Source organism: Rhamphochromis longiceps, linkage group LG15 (assembly GCF_057381845.1).
Source record: "Rhamphochromis longiceps isolate RC_006_pf linkage group LG15, R_longiceps_female_GT1.1, whole genome shotgun sequence".
Classification (NCBI taxonomy): Eukaryota; Metazoa; Chordata; class Actinopteri; order Cichliformes; family Cichlidae; genus Rhamphochromis; species Rhamphochromis longiceps.
The window spans coordinates 35,531,497-35,544,205 of NC_140571.1; the positions used below are offsets into that span (position 1 = coordinate 35,531,497).

General features: G+C 39.5%; 1 protein-coding gene across 2 annotated transcripts in view; it reads right to left on the minus strand.

Moving 5' to 3' along the window:
- ankrd6b (ankyrin repeat domain 6b) overlaps nt 1-11,751 on the minus strand; it is an 84,438-nt gene extending 72,687 nt beyond the window's left edge. For both annotated transcript variants that reach the window (XM_085381711.1, XM_085381710.1), the window contains exon 1: nt 11,590-11,751. The gene's annotated coding sequence lies outside the window, so the exon portion shown is untranslated. The remainder of the gene's footprint in view (nt 1-11,589) is intronic.
- Nucleotides 11,752-12,709: the final 958 nt, after the last annotated feature.

Sequence of the window (12,709 nt, forward strand, 5' to 3'; positions counted from 1 at the left end):
CTGATCGTTTTATTAAAGATGAAAGAATTTAGACAGTTTTTAACTCTCAGTAATGCTGCAGTGTTCGTTTGACCTGAAGAGGGGGGTTTAGGACCCAGATTATTCCCAGATTTAAGAGCATCTTAGTCCGACAAATACGACAATAACGACGGCCGCTTGCATGTTCTGCAAAAAAAAAAAGTGCTTTGTCTGTATCTGACGGACAAACACCAAACCAGTTCCACATCGCTGAAGTTGCACCATTTTTACAAACCAATTCTGGTTCATCTGTTTCACTCAACAATCGGCCATGTGCGTATGAAAACAAAGGCACTGCGCATGCGTGTTTTACTCATATTCTATCGCGATATTTCATTTTCCTATCGTTGCCTAACATTATACCGGTATTACCGTGAACGGTATAATATGGCCCAGCCCTACTGTGCACACACTATGTGCCTCAGCATACGCTGATCCTCCTTTGTGAGCAGCAACAAATGACTGGGGAATATTTAGTGGCAAGGAAATTTCACAACTGGACTGGCAAGATGCAAAAGTGGCATCCTATAATGGTACTATGCTTGAATTCACTGAGCTGAGTTTGCACCCCTGTACACCACCTGTCAAAGAGGGCAGGTCCAGAGTGGTGGAGCCCAGACCCTCTACAGCCATATCAGGCTAGGGTGATGTACACAGTGTAGGAGGATTGACCAGCAGAAGCACATTACTAATGGTTAAGCTACTGAAGCCTTACACACCATGATTTTAGGTGTGTGAGTGAGATAAAACACAAAATGAGAAAAGAAAATGTTAACAAATACTCAAGCAACAGCGTTGCCAAACTTTACACCTTAACAGACAGCCGAGGGTCCAAAAGTCACCAAAAGTCACTTTTGTTTATATTGAAAACATGGTAACACAATGTACTACAGCACATTTATCATGTTCAACATATGACAGAAAATAAATATTATTTAAAATCAAAATTAACCTTTAAACATGGCATAAATAACAATTTAATTTATATTGTGATATGTATCAATATCGACTGATTTGAATTTTTTTTTCTCAAATCATTTTCAAGATTTATTTCCATATATACCAGCCCTGCTCCTGAGGACCTCCCCTAGGCCTGGCTCCAGGTTGTCGGTCCAGTAACCCCGTCCCTTACTAAAATGAAGAGGTCCTTCAGGTTTTGTTTTTCCTTAAAGACAAATTATCAAAGGTTTGTTTGTTTTGTGCGCTTCCCTTGTTTATTTGCTTGTTTTAACGTTACAGGAGTTTACTTGTTTGCTTGCTTGTGCCAGAATGTCAAGCAAAGATGAGTCAGCTTGGGTTAAAAATAGTTTAAGTTTTTAAAAAGATGCTTTTTTCAAGAGTTACGAAGAAACATAAACCTTAACAAGTATGTCCTGGAGGAAAATACCAGAAACTATGTGCTGTCAAGTGTCTGTTTCAATCTGAAAAGTATCATCCACATGTAGTCGCGAAGAGAAAGCATTATAAAGCATTATAATCAGCTTAGTCGCTGCCGAAAATTTGTGCTTTTTCATGCAGAAACGAGGGCCTAATGCACTGCTGGCTAATCCTGAGGGCAGTCATGCATAAGAACCTTCTATCGTTAATGTTAGGCCAGATGTAACAGTATTTATTTAAATAAATAGTGCAGATAAAAACATAAGCATGAGAATGAAAATAGCAAACAATATTATATACTCTCGCCCTATGACAGCTGGGATAGGCTCCAGCACCCCCCGCGACCCTGAAAAGGATAAGCGGAAGCGAATGGATGGATGGATATTATATACTATATTACCTAAGAAAACAGAAGAGCACAATAAACTGACCAATTGTAAGAATGTGCACATATGCATAAAACCCGAGTGTATGATAAACAGATACAAGTTTATGTCTAAAAGAAGGTGTTTCCTTTTTTTCTCTTGGCTGTATTCTACTTTGTGCCGTGGAAATACTTTAAATGTGGCTATATGAAAACACAAAGCTCCCAATGGAACATCGGGTATTTGCTTCCATAGTTATAGCAATAATGTGTGGTGTCTAAAGGACATTCATCTTTCGGTATTCAAGATTGTACATGAGAACATGTCATCAAAGCTGTTGTGTAACAATAGGACACAGTGCCAAGAAGGTTATCTCTGAGATTGTTAAAATAATACCCTAAACTGGCATGTAAACAAAATGCATCACTGCAGAGTTGGTCAAAAGTTGAGCTCGAGTGAAGACACGGTAGTATTTTGTATGTCTGAAAACACGTAAAAAAGTTGTTAGCAAGAGATAGATATGATTCAGCAAATGGATAACTAAGTAGATAAGTAAAGTTTATTTATTAGGCACTTTTCATAGACAGGCAGTCACAAAGTGCCATACACAAAAGATAAAAAAAAACAAGAATGCTAGGTACCAAAATAGAAAAATACAAAAGATTAAATAAAACACAGTAAGATTAACAAGTAGCTTTAAGATAAAATTATTAATCAATAAAAAAAACACTCAACAGAAAGCCTGTTTCAACAGAAAAGAAAAAAGATAACTGCTTGAAATCGGTAAGTTGGAATGAGACAATGAGATGTCAGTTATTTATGTTAAACCGACTGCACCGCCCTACACAGTTCTAACCACATCATCAAGTTCGCTGATGACACAACCGTGGTTGGACTCGTGAGCAGCAACAACGAGTCGACGTGCAAAGGTTTAGCAGCTGGCGTTCTGGTGCAGCGAGAACCTGTCACTGAATGTGAACAAAACCAGGGAGATGATTGTCGACTCGCTCCACCCACACACCACTCAGCATCCACGGTTCCACAGTAGAGACTGTTAACAGCATCAAGTTCCTGGGAGTTCACATCTCAGAAGACCTCACCTGGACCACCAACACCACCTCCATCACCAAAAAGGCCCAGCAGCACCTCCACTTCCTGAGACACCTGAAGCAGGCCAACCTTCTTCCTCTCATCCTCACCATGCTCTACAGGGACACCATAGAGAGTGTTCTGACAGCTGCAACTCCGTGTCGTTCGGCAAATGCAAAGTCGGCGATCTCGGCCAGCTCCAACGGATTGTTAAAGCAGCTGCCAAGATCATTGGAACATCTCTCCCTCTGCTACAGGACATCTTCCACAAGAGCTGCATCAGTGAGGCCTCCTGCATCATTCTTGATAGAGCAGGGCGATATGGCCAAAAATATTTATCACGATATATATTTGAAAATTTGCGATAACGATATAACTGACGATATAATTGATGCGAGACAAAATACAACTCCACAACATTACTAGCGCAAAAAGACAACCTATCATTTATTTTCACTTAAACAAGAAGCTGGTTTTTATGTACATTAAAGCTTTATAAAAATGTAACAGTGCAAATGCAAATTCCTTGCTGAAAGTTTAACCAAAAGGCATTTCCAGTAGAAATGGGCTGACATATCCTGAGCATAACCATGTATAATATCCACTGAAGTTAAAAAGAGGTGCTTTGCAACATTAAACTGCAGTGTGCAGTACGTATTTTTCGGACCATAAGGTGCACGGGATTATAAGGCACATTAAGCGAAACAAAGCAGTCAGATAAATCAAACTTTATTAAACTCATTCTTCTTGCTTCCTCCACTTCTGTACCATTAATTCATTAATGTTGAATTCTCTGGCAGCTGCTCTATTCCCATGTTGTTGCAGTATATTAATGACTAACCTCGTATTGTGGATGGATTATCTCAGTTGTTCTCCTGACTGAAGATTGTTCCTTTTACAGCATCCTGCCATGCGATTGCATTTGTCTCTAACCATGAGGAACCTTAACGTTAACTTTTATAAGTGGAAAAGTGTTAGTGTTTGTCCTCCAGCTTCACTGTTTATGTTATGCTAACATAGCTGTGTCGCTAGCGATCACGTAGCACATCATTATATACCAGCTAGCCCAACTTCAGTAACCCTACAAACGTCACTGCTGTTTAGTTTCCTGTCTTCATTTATGTTGGAAGTGATAGCAGAGCTGTACGTTTGATTTTTTTCAGAAATCTCTCAGTCAGAACATGCAATATCATGCTTAGGTAACTAGCGAAACTAGCGAGCTAACTTCCGCTAGCTTCCTGCTAGCTTCTAACTCCGTTAAATGTAATACATTTTGTTTTCATGGATGCCTGGAAGTTAAACTTCATAGTTACACCTGGTAAAGCAGCAATGCTGATCGTTTTATTAAAGATGAAAGAATTTAGACAGTTTTTAACTCTTAGTGATGCTGCAGTGTTCGTTTGACCTGAAGAGGGGGGTTTAGGACCCAGATTACTCCCAGATTTAAGGGCATCTTAGTCCGACGGCCGCTTGCATGTTCTGCAAAAAAATGTGCTTTGTCGTGTATCTGACGGACAAACACCAAACCAGTTCCACATCACTGAAGTTGCACCATTTTTACAAACCAATTCTGGTTCATCTGTTTCACTCAACAATCGGCCATGTGCGTATGAAAACAAAGGCACTGCGCATGCGCGTTTTACTCATATTCTATCGCGATATTTCATTTTCCTATTGTAGCCTAACATTATACCGGTATTACCGTGAACGGTATAATATGGCCCAGCCCTAATTCTTGACCCCTCACACCCCTCACATGGACTCTTTTCTCTCCTTCCATTTGACAGACGCTGTCGCAGCATCGGGACCCAATCCTTCAGATTTCAAGATAGCATTTTCCCACAAGCCATCAAGCTCTTGAACTCACTACCAGCTCTCCCACTCCCCCCCCCCCCCCCCCCCCCCACCACACACACCCACACAAACCGTTAACTGCCTCTATTGCACTCCACATACCACTGCCTTTGTAATGCAGATGCTGCTCTATGGACAATCCTTACTCTCAGGAATTCTGCTCATGTTTACAAGCTGCCACACTGGTCACTTTAAATCACTTCAAGGTCTCTTTAAACCATTCAAACTGTAAATTGTAAATTTAAATTGTTATTGATCCTTTTACCTTAGTCTTAAAGTGTATATTTATTTCTTACTCTTCTTATATTTCTTGTTTGTCTTTTGCACAGAATGTAACTGGAGCCTCGTCGTCTTGTCTCCCTACATACTGTACTGTATATAGCGGATATGACAATAAAGTTTACTCTGACTTTGACTTTGAAACACAATTCTTACATTTGATTTCTTTGTTATATTATTTATCCTATTTATATCCTTTTATTTTGTATTCACGCTTTTTTTTAATATACAGTGCATGCACCGTGCAGAGCCTGACCTTAGTGTAAGACTGTAAGAATCCAAACATCACAACAGAGAATATCAAACACTGTCCCATAGTGCGTAGAAATAAATTTGGTTAAAAGATCATGCTCTAATGAGAGAAGATCATTTAATGCCTGTGCAGTGCTGCAACCTCAACAGGACAAAAGGCTGCCAAAATTCACATTTTGGACAGAGAAGCGTAAAAGAGGCCATCTATGTCCAATATAAATAACCATAATTGAACAGGGGGAGTGAGTTATGACATCAACTGTTAGCCACCTACAATGCAATGCTACAATGTAGTCTTGAGTTTGTTTCCCAGGTGCCTCAATCGCCACTCCTTTTTTGCATCAGGTGACCTCAATAGGCCTGATGATATGATGTTTTCACTGATGGAATACTCTGGTGGTAATTACCCAATCTATTTTTTACAGCTTGACTAATGTGATGACACACATCGTTAATTAGTCCAGTAAAACAGCAAAATGTGTAAGAGAAGAGAGAAAGCTTGAAATGGACACACATGCAGAAGCCAACGTGAAAATAAGCAGACGTTACTAACACATTCACATGCATATACATATTAGCCACCTAGCTTAATTGTTTATTGATTAAGGGCCCTGGAATGTACTTCATACCTTTCTTGCAATGTCTTGGCTTTAAATATATTATCTCCCCTTGCTAATACTGCAACTTCTGCATGTGTGTCCATTTCACACTTTGGAGAGATAAAGCATGAAATGGACATGGTGGACCAGAATGCCTATTACACCCTGTGCTGTGATATCGGGTTGGATTAATCGCGTGTCAATGACCCTCTTAAAGGACAATGATTTATTACATGATTATGCTTTTTCTCCCACCAAACTTTCAACACAAGTCCACCTAATTCAAATTCATTTAAAAAAGTGTCTGTATGACCACCTCTCTAGTAAACTGGAAATATAATTTAATATGCATAAACAGATAGACAGGATCCTGATGATCTCCTTCTCTGTTTGACTCCAATCCAGCTGGAAAAGTGGCATGTTGGCTGTGGCACAGAGCAACAACATATCTCCACCCTCAGCAACCCCCTTCCCTCCCACACTTACACCTCTGATCCAATACACAAGCTTTAATCTTCCTGTATTCTAACCCTGTGCCCTATTTTCCAAAGCGCCCTATATCACAATCAGAATCCGAATACTTTATTATCAGAGAAAATGATGTGGTCAAAGTTGCTTCAAGACATTAAGAACAGTAACTAACTAAACTAAATTAAATTAAATAATTCTATAAATAATAAAGTAACAAAATATTACAAAATAGTATTAATGAATACAAATAATATATAATTACAATTATAAAAATCTATCATATTGACTTTGTTATTTTCTCTGTAGACGATATGCAGATATTAAGGCTCTGCAACTATTGCAGTGCGTACTTGTGCTTTAGATGGAGGAATTGTACAGCTAGATAGCCACAGGCAGGAATGAAAGATGAAACCATTCATGCATATTGGCCCAATTCCCTTAATAGTATTCACTGAGAACTTTAAAACAGCAGATGTAATATGAGACAGAGCAATGACCCATGCCAAAGAATTCATTCTTGAAGCTGACAATAAAGGTTTAAGTAAGACTAAGCAAAAGACTGCAGTAAATTCATTCATCATCAGAATAGTTTCCGATTGAGCTGCAGACTCATCTCTCTCAATCAAACTAACTCGGTACAAGCAAAGAAGTCTTCTCCATCACTAACATTGCAACAAATCCAACAGACTGTTGAAAAAGTTGCTCTATAACACAAAACTGGCCAAAACTTTTACAGACGATCTTTTAGCTAACTTGGGTTTGGAGAATATTTAAAATAGAAATGCTGCAATGCAAACTTGGGATATGAAGTTTAAAAGATGTGACCATTCACTATTGTTCAAAATGTCCTGTACCCCCAAATTAATTAAAGTGCCACACTAAATCACTGTAAATGTCACCGTACTGGATCTGTTTTTTGAATAATTAACATCCTTTGATTTAGTATTATTCATAGATTTGGTTTTCCTTACTGTTCTCCTTGTGTGTTTCATATTTGCCATGGTCTGTGTGTAGGCAGGCAGGAAAAAGGACCCAAGTGCAGGACTCGTGGAGGCAGAAGTGAACTCAAAACAACCACAGGTTTATTGCTGGCGAAATGCAAAACTCAAAATGGCACATGAACGGAACACACAGGCAGGAACGGTGGTACGACACGACAACGAGCGCTGAAGGAAACACACTATAAATACAGAGGCAAACACACGGGGAACAAGGACCAAAAGGGGAACACAGCTAATGCAAATTAACTGACGGGACCAGGTAGACGCAAAACTAGAAACATCAACATAAGACACAGACCTTCAAAGTAAAATAGGAAATCCATAGACAAAACTCAGAGGCACTGAACCAAATCTATATTAACCCTCTCAAGGCAGGCGTTGCCGATTTGCAACAGTTAAAAACTAACAACCTGATTACCCCACATACATATTTTATAAGTTTTTTTTACTCAGAAATACCACTGCAGGACTTGGTTGTGCATTACCAACAAAAAGTTTAATTTGAGCCTGAGAGGGTTAAACACTAGAAATAACAAATTACAATAATAATACGCAAAACACTGAGACACAGACACAGGACCATAACATAGTCTTTAGGTTTCTGTTTCTACGCCTTCCCATGCTCTAGGTTTCATGTCTTAGTGTCTAGTCCGTGTCTTTGTGAATGTCTCTTGTTTCTTGTTTTACTTTTACAGTCTTGGGTCCTATTTCAGTTTTTTCAGTGTTTTCAGTTTTGCTTCCTCCCCGTTCGTTATGTGGGACCACTTCCAGCTGTGCTCTTCTCCTTTGTCTCATTCCCTCGTTACTCCCTTGTGTATTTAAGCCCTGTGTTTTCCTCTGCCCTTGTTACCATCATGTTGCTGTGTGTCTCTCCCTGTTTTCCTCGTTTCCCTGAGTGGTTCTAGTTAACTCACGGCTTAGGTTATGTTTTGTGTTTTATATTGCTGCCTCTTTGAGTTATTCCTGTGTGTGTTGAGTCCTGCCTTTGGGTCCACATCCTGCCTACCACAGCACTAACCTTGACAGAACGACGCAACCAAGACATGGACCCAGCGGACTCAGCCCGAAAGAGGTACCTTTTCAGGGATTCAGAGCCCGGTGAGGTGAGGTTCCCATGTCTTGGACGTAAGGACAATATCTGTTGGACTTAATGCCTTTGAGGCGATCCTCGGGCCTCACTTGCACCTTGCTGCATTCTGAGACGGCTGCATGCCCTATGCAGCTCCAGCCAGCTCCACCTCAGCCAGATGTTTCCATACCGTCTGGTCCTGGTTCTGCTTGGCCAGAGGTTTCCACACTGTCTGGTTCTGTACCTGTCTCTGCTGGGGGCTCTGGAGAGTCAATCCAACCATCTGTGGCTTCCACACCCCCGCCTGTTTCTGCTGGGGGCTCTGGAGAGTCCGCTCAACTGCCTGCGGCTGCCACACTGCCACCTGCTCAGCTGCCTTCGGCTTCTGCTCCGCCACCAGGTTCAGCTCTATCTCTGCCAGAGGTCAACACGCCTGCCCATCTACATCCTGCACTGCCTGCATGTCCACATCCAACCACCTAACCACACCAACACCAGCCCCCTTCCAGGTCACCTGAAGATTTCCACTCCCATTTTCTTCCCTGTTGGGGTCCTGGAGGGTCCCTTCTGCACCACCGCTGCTTCCCACACAGTCGGCCTCCGGACCTGCTTTGGAGCTGCCGCCTTCAACGCAGTCGGCCTCCTGAACTGTCTCGTCGCAGGCGATCCCCAGAACTGTTTTTTCAATGTTGTGGACTCTGTTTTTCCCTCATGTCTCCATGCCTTGTCAAATAAAGCTGCCTCTTTGAGTTATCCCCGTGTGTGTTGAGTCCTGCATTTGGGTAACATCCTGCCTGCCATAACACTAACCTTAACAGTAAATCTACAACATGGTCTCTGTGGGTGACCACGCACGTGCAGACACACATATCCCATACACACAGGTAACTTTTCGCTCTGTCTTCCTATGTGCAATAGTACCAAGTGCAATCTTCCCAATATAACAAAGTATTTTATTCTATTTTGTACAGTATTTTTTTTATTTATATAGTATTTTGTTCTATTTTGTATAGTATGTTCTTTTTTTTATCTTATTCTATTCAATTGTTTTATTTCTTAATCTTTACTGCACTTAACTTGTGACCACAAATTTCCCACTTGTGGGACTAAAAGGTTTATCTTATCTTATCTGCCAAGGTAAATAGTAAATAGGACTACTTTACAGCAGTACTGGGGTATTTATTTTTTTCTAACGCAATGCAATGCCACTTAGGGCTGTGCGATATGACCAAAATCTCATATTCCGATATAAGAATTCTATCGTCCGATAACGATATAAATCACAAAAATGTAACATTTTCTGTAAATTCTGTGAATCTCGGGCAGCTCGACTTGCGGAAATTGTTTCCAGCTGCGCGTCATGTAGCTGAAGTCGAGTGTTTTAACAGATGCATGAAACTATACATTTCTAGACATAAGTTGTAACGGCCGCCGTTTTCTTTGTGAGTATTTATTACACAGCGTGCTGCGGGGAAAACCCTGTTCTAACATTTGAGTCTAAGGTTTATTTTTTAGCACCTGGCGGCTCTTTTTTACTTCTCATCCGTAAATAATCTGCTCTTTCACGTGATTCAGTTTATTTTGTCCGTCTGTATTGTGGTTACATTAAATATAAGAGAAAGAGAGAACTTTAAGAAATTAATATAGCCAGTGCAGTGACCATCAGAACGATGAAAAAATATTGCCGTAAACAGTTTATTTTGCGACACCACGAAACAAACGATAGCGTAAAATGAAACGATAGACGTTTTTATATCGTCATCCGATATATATCGTTATATCGAACAGCCCTAATGCCACTTCTGATTTGCCTATGTTTAACTTGAATAATTAGTTTTGAACAGGTAAATATCATTTTTAAATCCATTAACAGTTTCTCAGAAAATACTCTGGCTTATCCCAAATATGCCAATTACCCTTGGGCAAGATAGTAACCCCACGTTGCTCTCCGATGCATCCATTGGAGTATGAAAGTGCGTGAATGGTAGTCAGTAAGCACTTAAAAGCATAGAAGACAGTGCTTGTGTGAATGGGTAATGTGGCATGTTGTATATAGGAAGTAGAAAAGCGCTATATAAAAATCAGTCCATCTACCATCTAATCTACATACATATATATAGCACAAAGTAGAATTTCAGTTACCATCATATTCTAATCCTTTTCCCAAAATTTAAGTCAGTTTACACATGTTAACATGAATGAAATTACTGACAAAGAGGGGGGGAAATCAGTTTTACAAGACAAACGGCAGCCCTGGTGGAGTCTAGATGGGAAAATAGCATTAATAAACAATGAAGCTTTATGACAAATCACATTGTAATTCATCAAAGCTAGTTCACAAGATTTATTTTTTCTGTCTTCTGGATCCAGCTTACTAAATTGTACTAAGCTATCATTTTAAAATATCACTGATAAGCGTTTCCTAATTAGCTCATATCCCATATTAAATACCCTCCTTGCTTATCTTAGCCTAATTTATTTCAAAGTAGTTCTTTTACTCATCGGGTGTAGCTGAACTTGCACCAGCATGGGAACGTTGCAATGTGGATCCTGAATAATATTTAACTACTGCAGTTATTCTATTTTCATATACCCTTTACATTCACATCAAACTTATTTTGTAAACACTATAATTGTGCACACCGAGGGAATATCTTGATCTTGTTGAACAATAAACAGCATAAGTTACAACAGCTTTCTTACATGTACCAGGGTATTTCAAGCTATAAATGTAAAATTTGACAAAAAACAAACCTATCTGACAAACACTACTTTTCAGAATAATTTATACCAGAGAGGCCCAACGTAAACGACATATCCTGATATTTTTAAGTAAAACAAAGCCACTATAAACTTTGTTGTTACAGTTGTTGTAGTTCGACCTAAATAGAGCAGCTATCCGTCTTTTCCAGCCGAGAAGTTGAAAGGATACAAAAAATAAAGAACACAGAATGTTGAACTCAGCTGTCTATCCATGAAAATATTCAGTAAGTTAACATGATGAAAGTAATTGAGGGCGATAGGACTAGCTAAAATAATTAACATACTAGCAGTTATTTTTTCGAAGTAAACAGAATTACGTCCCTGCTGCTGCCGTAATTCAAGTCAGTCCACACGGAAGATTCATCCAATGTACGGAGTGTATACACCGTGTTTACAAGCCAGGCATTCAGATAAAACCACCCAAAGTAAAGAGAGTAAACGAAGAAACTCACCTCGGAGAGAAACGTCCACACGGAACTTGGATTTAGATTGAGTTTCACTGTTTGCTAGTTTCACAATCTTGTGGACTGGGAAATTGAGTGAAAACAGTCTTTAGCTACTACCGTAACTGCGCACCGCTTTTGCAACCCCCTCCCTCTCTGTCTGCAGTTCACACACAGACCATGAGTGCTGCTAAACCGCACACTTTGATTCCTCTGATAGAATCAGTTTTCTTTCCGACATTATCTCATATTTTTGACCCGAGTTTCTCCAACGGGAGTACCAATAATTAGACAGTTGAAACACGCGTTGGCTTTACAGGCAGAATCGAGAAACTGTTTAACTTTAACTGATTTCAGGATTCAACCATTTCATTGTTATCTTCCATTCTATCGCCTGTGTCTGAAGAGGAAAACACCAGAGTGATAATATAGCACATATTAATTCAATTAATTTGTTTTACAGTATTCTTGTAAATATTGTAGTTATTGAATATTTAAACTTGTTTAATTGAAGTTCATAATTATTCTAAAACTATGACATTGACAGCAGTACACTTAAATCGTAATTTACCAGCAATCAAGGATATGTCTTAAGATCCATCTTTGACGTATCAAAATCATCATGATAATCCTTTATTAATTCCAGGGAAATTATATGGTCACAGTTGCTCCAAGACAAGAACAGTAATTAGATACATTAAATTAAATAACACAATATACTACAAAGTTACAAAATATAACAAATAGGTCTAATAAATACAAATAGCTCGAATTATAATTAGAAATATCCCAGCAGTAGTACTCCTGGCTTAGCAGGTGATATGCACTAATAGACTGGGGTGCCAACGAAGGACACAGTGGTAAAGACTGGAGAGACAACTGAAAGCTTGGAAAGAGGGGCAGCCAATAGGGGCAGGGAGAGCTAACATCTCAGTGTGCTTCTTCCAAGAGGAAGAATGCAAGCTACAGATTCGACATCAAAACCATACCCACAGGTGAGCCAAAAGAGGCAGGGTTGGCATAAGGGGGAGACAAGTGATTCTTTGGGCCCATTACTGACAGAGTCCCTAGAAAGCAGTTGAACACTCTTATTTATTTATTTATTTATTGTTGTTTAAGACAATTATTA